The sequence below is a fragment of the Saimiri boliviensis genome, chromosome 20, assembly GCF_048565385.1.
Source record: "Saimiri boliviensis isolate mSaiBol1 chromosome 20, mSaiBol1.pri, whole genome shotgun sequence".
NCBI lineage: Eukaryota > Metazoa > Chordata > Mammalia > Primates > Cebidae > Saimiri > Saimiri boliviensis.
In genome coordinates, this window is record NC_133468.1 from 7,483,554 (window position 1) to 7,489,808 (window position 6,255).

General features: G+C 43.4%; 1 pseudogene; it reads right to left on the reverse strand.

The window, feature by feature from the left end:
• Window positions 1-1,783: 1,783 nt before the first annotated feature.
• LOC101029604 (non-selective voltage-gated ion channel VDAC1 pseudogene) lies at window positions 1,784-2,639 on the reverse strand (annotated as a pseudogene).
• Window positions 2,640-6,255: the final 3,616 nt, after the last annotated feature.

Here is a 6,255-nt window from a genome sequence, read left to right on the forward strand (position 1 = left end):
TCTTTTCTTCCAGGAGAATTGCTAAGTCATATGGCAAGTATATATTTAAGAAACTGCCAAACAGAATGGAAAGAGAGTAAATATTGAAAGCTTAGTGAAGTACAATTTATTATTTTTCTTGTACAGGTCATTGTTTTTGTAGTATTTAAGAAAGCTTTACCAAACCCAAGATTGCTAAGATTTTCTTCTTGAAGTTTTATAGTTTTTCTTTTACATTTTGGTCTATGATGCATTTCAAGGACCATACACCTAATTTCTTAGGTCTATTTTATAGGGATCATAAATCCTAATTTCAAGGATCACAGCCCATTTAAGTTTGTATATGGTATGAGATAAGGTCAAGATTTCTTTTAAATTTTATTTTAATTTTTGCATATATTTATCCAAGTGTTCTGGCATCAGTTGTTGAAAAGAATATCCTTTCTTCATTAATTGCCTTGATACCTTTTTCAAAAATCACTAGCTGTGGTCAGTTTCTTGAATAATTCTTCTGTTTATTGATCTAGATGTTTATACCAGTGCCATACTGTCTTGACTGCTGTAGCTTTAATAATGTCTTGAAATAAGGCAGTGTAAATTATCCACCTTATTCTTTTCTTCTCAAAATGTTTGACTATTCTAGATTGTTCCGTAGAGAGTTTAGAATGAGCTTGTGAATCTCTACCCGCCCCCGCAAAAAATCTTGCCCTGAATTTATAGAGCAGTTTGGGGGAGAATCAACATCTTAACCACACTGAATCTTCCAATTCATGAATGCGATGTATTTCTCTATTTATATTTCCTTTAATTTCTCTCAGCAATGTTTTGAGTTTTACCTGTGCAGATCTTACACATATTCTGTCAAATTTATCACCCCCTTTTTTATTTTTAGAATTTCCATTTGATTCTTTTTTTTTTTTTTTTGAGGTTTCAATATTTTTTCAAGTTTCATTTAAGTGATGTGATGTTAATCACAGCATTTGAAGGGGAGGATCTAATTCCACACAAAGTGGAAGACTCTAAAATGTACCCATTAAACTGCTAAAAAAACAAATTGAGTGGTGAGAATACAACAGAAGTCCAATTTAGATTCTGAGTGTTGTCACCATGTGATTACAATCACACAGACTCTTCCGAGCTTATAGCTGGAGCTCCTGGAAGCCCTTTCATACTCTGGTGCAAGGGCAAAACAAAACGAAACGAAACAAAACAAAAAACAGCACAAGAAGGAATAAGTCCTGAATTACTGGCTTCATCACATCCACCCTCTCCACCCCAAAATGGCACAAAAGAAACAGTGACCACACCCTGCAGACCTTTTGGTGTAAAAGAGGTGACAATGAATTGGAGTGGTAACAGATCATGAAGAACTATCTAAAAAAGGCCCATTCCGGTGAGTTTGTACACCATCAAGCAGCGAGCCTCTCATCAATTGGGTTGGGAAACCAAAGTCCGATTCTCAGGAAATCCCAATTTCATTCATTTACTCCATATGAATTTACAAAGTGCCTGCATATTATCAGCTTCCACTTGCAGCCATTTCTAGATTAAAAACGAAACCTGGCATCTCAAAGGGGCCCCCAAGTTCCCCCCAAGTCTGCCACTGAAAGGACCTTTTTTGGAAATGAGTTTCTTCTGTACCTCTGAAAGGGTAACATCTTAAAGCTGAATCATCTTTAACCTGGAGGTCTAACATATTTAGCAATACTTGCATTCCAGACATGCAACATTAAAAGATACATTAAATTCTGAAGGTAGCTATGCTGCAAAATAGTTTAAAATTAAACAATTGTACACTATTCGTTTATGCTTGAAATTCTAGTCGTAGACCAAGCTTGTGGCCACCAGCATTGACGTTCTTGCCATCCAGAAGAGCTGACGGTGTCAGTTTGATACCTGGCTTTAGAGTCTGAGTGTATCCTAAACCTATCAGGCTGGAGTTGTTCACTTTAGCCGAGAAGCAGGCGTCAGGGTCAATGTGATACTTGGCTGCTATTCCGAAGCGCGTGCTACTTACTGTTGCCTGCTGTCCAGGCCAGACTGACAGAGGTCTCCAACTTCTCGTTCACCTTCTGATAAATGGAGCCGCCAAACTGTGTCCCGTCATTCACATTAGTGTGAAGCTGGAATTCATCAGTCTTATATCCAACTGCCAAGTTGCTCTGGGTCACTCGGGACTTTGCAGTCTCAAAATTCATCTGGTAGCCAGCCAGCCGGTCCTCATAACCCAGCACCAGAGCACCCCGGATGGAAGGCCCAGCAATGTCGAAATCCATGTCGCAGCCCGGGTGAATGTACTCCCGCTCATACCCTGTCTCGATTTTAGCATTTTTTCACCCAGTGTTAGGTGAGAAGGACGAATCAAAAGTCAGCTTCAGTCCACGTGCAAGCTGATCTTCCACGGTCCTCCCGGTGCCTGGGGTACCGTCGGTGTTCCGTTTCTCCGGAAACGTCAGGCCGTGCTCAGTCCGTCCGTCCTCGGTTTCCAGACTGCCCGTCACTTTGGTGGTCTCAGTGTTGGCTGGGCCTGAGCTTGTAAATTCCAGTCCATTCTCAGATTTTGTTTTCGAATCAAGCTTTATTAAGCCAAATCCGTAGCCCTTGGTGAAGACATCCCTGGCAGATTTGCCAAGATCGGCATACGTGGCTGGCACAGCCATCTTCCGCTCCGAGGCGGTGCAGGCTACGGCTGGGGCTGCGGCGCGGAGGCAGGGAGCGGAGCCGATTCCTTCTTTTTTTTTTTTTTTAAATAGTCTCCAATTCCCTGCTGGAATTCTCCTTGTCTTTATTTATTTGTTTGTTTTTGTTTTTGTTTTTGTTTTTGTTTTTGTTTTTGTTTTGTTTTGTTTTGTTTTTGTTCTTGTTCTTGTTTTTCTGAGACGGAGTTTCGCTCTTGTTGCCCAGGCTGGAGTGCAATGACGCGATCTCGGCTCACCGCAACCTCTGCCTCCTGGGTTCAGGCAATTCTCCTGCCTCAGCCTCCGAAGTAGCTAGGACTACAGGCAGGCGCCACCATTCCCACCTACTTTTTTTTTTTTTTTTTTGTATTTTTAGTAGAGATGGGGTTTCACCATGTTGACCAGGATGGTCTGGATCTCTTGACCTCATGATCCACCTGCCTCGGCCTCCCAAAGTGCTGGGATTATAGGCGTGAGCCACCGCGCCTGGCCTCTCCTTGTCATCTAGCTACTTGAATATATTAATTACAGTTATTTCAAAGGCCAGCTCTGGTATCTAGAATATCTGAGACCACGTGGATATGTTTGTAATGTGTTATTTTTCTCTTGATTTTCATCCTGTTCTTGTATTTCTGCGTTTCCGTTTTTCATTGACTATCAGACATAATAAATGAACATAGAAAGGGTAATTTGAGGCTCTGGATGCTGTTATCTTCCTCCAGGGAGGATTTACTTTAACTTCTGCTAAGCTAGGGGCACCATCAATCTTAAATTGCATTCATCCAATCAGAAATTAAGATGATTTGAAACAGGCCTGCAGTCCCTGAAAGAGCTGGTTTCATTCTGGTTCACTCACTTCTAGGGTATAGCCCTTTGCTATTTACCTACGTTCTTGCTTTTTGAAAAATGGTTTTGAAATACACTTCACATAAGATTTACTGGCTTACCCCTGTTTAAGTGTGTATCTCAGTGCATTAAGTGCATTCCCATTGTCACACAGCCATCAGCACCATCCATCTCCAGAACGCTTTCCATCATCCCCCGCTGAAACTCTTCACCTATTCAACACTAACTCCTAATTCCACCTCCACCAAGCCCCTGGCAACCAGCATTCCACTTTCTGTCTCTATGAAGTTGATTACTCTGAGTATCCCACATAAGTGGAATCACACGGTATTTGTCTTCATGCAACTGGCTTACTTCACTTAGCATAATGTTGTCTAGGTTCATCTGCGTTGAACCAGGTGTCAGAATTTCCTTCCTTTTTAAAGCTGAGTAATGTTCCATTGCGTGCATATGCCACATTTTGTTTATCCTTTCATCTGTTGAGGGGCGCTAGGGTTGCTTCTGCCTTTAAGCCAGGCATCCCCAAACTTTTTACACAGGGGGCAGTTCACTGTCCCTCAGACGTTGGAGGGCCGCCACATACTGTGCTCCTCTCACTGACCACCAATGAAAGAGGTGCCACTTCCTGAAGTGTGGTGGGGGGCTGGATAAATGGCCTCAGGGGGCCACATGTGGCCCACGGGCCATAGTTTGGGGACGCCTGCTTTAAGCTAACGTGAATAGTGCTGTTCTGAACATCGGGATGTAGATAGGGTCCTTATTTTTTAAGAGGCCATGGACTCCAATTTTGTCTCTCCAGTCCCATGAGATGGCTAAAGCACTTCTCAGCCTCTCAGGCACTGCTCAGAAGTGGCCAACACTGCAGGGGATGGAGCTCTGCTGAACAGTAGGCTCCCCTCTGTGAGCTTCCCTCCTCTCTGGGATCCTGGAGCCTTGGTACCTCTCCAGTATTTTCAAGCAGCTGTTTTTGTAGTATTTCATCCAGCCTTCTGAATTGTTCCCAGCAGGGTGATTGGTCTGATGCCGGCTAGTCCATCATAGCTAGAAGCAGATGTGTCAATATAGTTTCAATGTGCATGTCTATTATGCCTGGAGTTGAGCATCTTTTCTGATATTTAAATGATGTTTGTATTTTCTCTGAAATCCTTAGCCTGTTTTTGGACTGGGTCTTTCTTATTGATTTGTAGGCGTGTATTACATGTCCAGGAATTTAGGCTGTTGTCTTTGATGTAAAAATTGCTTTCTAGGGCCAGTTCTCACTTGCTGTATAATTTTAGGCAAGTCCCTTTCTCCTTTGGGACTCAGTTTCCTCATCTGTGAAATAGGGTAAGAGGGCTTGATTTCACCACATGGTCTCAAAGTTTCCTTTTGATCTGTAATTCATGGATTAGTGACCTTCTACTTTGTAGATGAAACCAAAGAAAAATGTGTTATTGAGACCAAAAACCATCCTCACCACACCCTCCCTCCACATTCCATTGTAAATATTTATTGTACTCTGATTTCTGCCTGCCCACGGCTTCAGAAACTTTGATCACAGAAGGCAGGGGAGCTCAGAGTGCGTGTGCTTTCATGCTGAGGACCAGGGCAATGTGACAAAAAGCCACACCTCCCAAACTTCAGTCATTCACATGACACACTCAGGATTTTCGCCATACCCCTCTGCCACAGGTACTATTATTTACTTACTTGTTTCAGTTCATTTAAATAGCCAGTTTCTCCTCATCCTGAATAATAACGTTGGGGAAATCACAGGTTTACTGTGCTGGAATATTTTTTCCGATACAGAGGAACACAAACGAACAGCAATGATCATTTCAAGTGCCGTTTGCGTGCTCCTCCATCTTCCATGAGCAGCCCTGGGGCCAGGACCAACCGCCTGCAGGTGCACAGGGACCTCAGGGCCTCCACTCAGCTGCTGGGAAACGTTCCTCAAGCATCATTCAAATGCTACGTATTATTGCCAAGGCAGTCCAACTGATCCACGCACTCAGCAACCTGTGGCTTTGTGGTTGTGGGTTGTTTTTGTGCAGAAATGTTTTCTTCCTTGGTTGAAAGGTGGCCTGAGATGGCCCCCAGACAGAAGGCAACTTTGCCGCAGCCGCCACCTGAGGTCTCTGGAAAATTTTCCCCTTTCGGAGGCTGCGATCTGCAACGCTGTGCTTTCTCCTTCCCCTTCTGAAGTTGATATTGCATTTAGCCTAGAGCCATCTCAAGTCTCAGAGAGCAAAGATACAGTGGGAGCCCTAAAATAAATGATAAAGTCCAAAATGGAACACATTGAAAGTGAGCTCTGAGAGAAAAATAGTGCTTTAGAGCTGTTTTCATAAAGGAAATCACCAGACCAATACATCATTGGGTCCTTTTAACTGGGGCATCTGGATAGATTTAATTCTGACTTTTGATGTGACCAATCAACTGATACATAATCTCCAAGCCAGACAGTAACTAACTTGCCACCTGTCTGTTTGGGGGCGGACTTGTTTCTTTTCTTCAGCAAATATCATCGAAGACCTACTGAGTAGCAGTTCTCTGCCGGGCCCTGGGCTGCCAGCGGTGAGATAAACCACACACAGGGGGCTCACCTCTGGTGCACAAATTGGTATGATTCTGGGACACTCTGGCACATCTTTGAGATGTTTAGGGAGCAGACTTGAATGTCTCTGGCCTGGGAGTTTCCAGGAAAAGCTTCCTAGACCACAGTGGCTCAGTGTCCGTGCTGTCCTTTCCAGAACCTTTCTCTCCTCTAGAA